We start from the raw sequence: 344 nt of genomic DNA, 5'->3' as shown, positions 1-344 counted from the left end.
TCCAGAAACTGCAGTTGGGGGGCACCTGGCTGGCTCAGTCGGTAAAGCATGCAACTCTTGATCTCAAGGTTCTGAGGTCAAGCCCCACATTGGGTGTGGAGCCAACTTAAAAAAACCAGAAAATGTAGTTGGGCAGATAAAATCAACATTCCCAAGTGTCACACTCCTGGTAATGAATGCTTGCTTTGTTCACCTCCAGAAGGAAAGAGACTTTCCATTTGGTTTAGGTTTTACACTTTGTCCCCCCTGCAAGAAAGGGAGTCTTGGGGCGCCTGGGTGGCTCAGTTGGTTAAGCGACTGCCTTCGGCTCAGGTCATGATCCTGGAGTCCTGGGATCGAGTCCC

Source organism: Leptonychotes weddellii, chromosome 13, assembly GCF_054177405.1.
Source record: "Leptonychotes weddellii isolate Sample4059 chromosome 13, ASM5417740v2, whole genome shotgun sequence".
In the NCBI taxonomy this organism is placed as follows: domain Eukaryota; kingdom Metazoa; phylum Chordata; class Mammalia; order Carnivora; family Phocidae; genus Leptonychotes; species Leptonychotes weddellii.
This window is presented reverse-complemented; position numbering follows the sequence as displayed.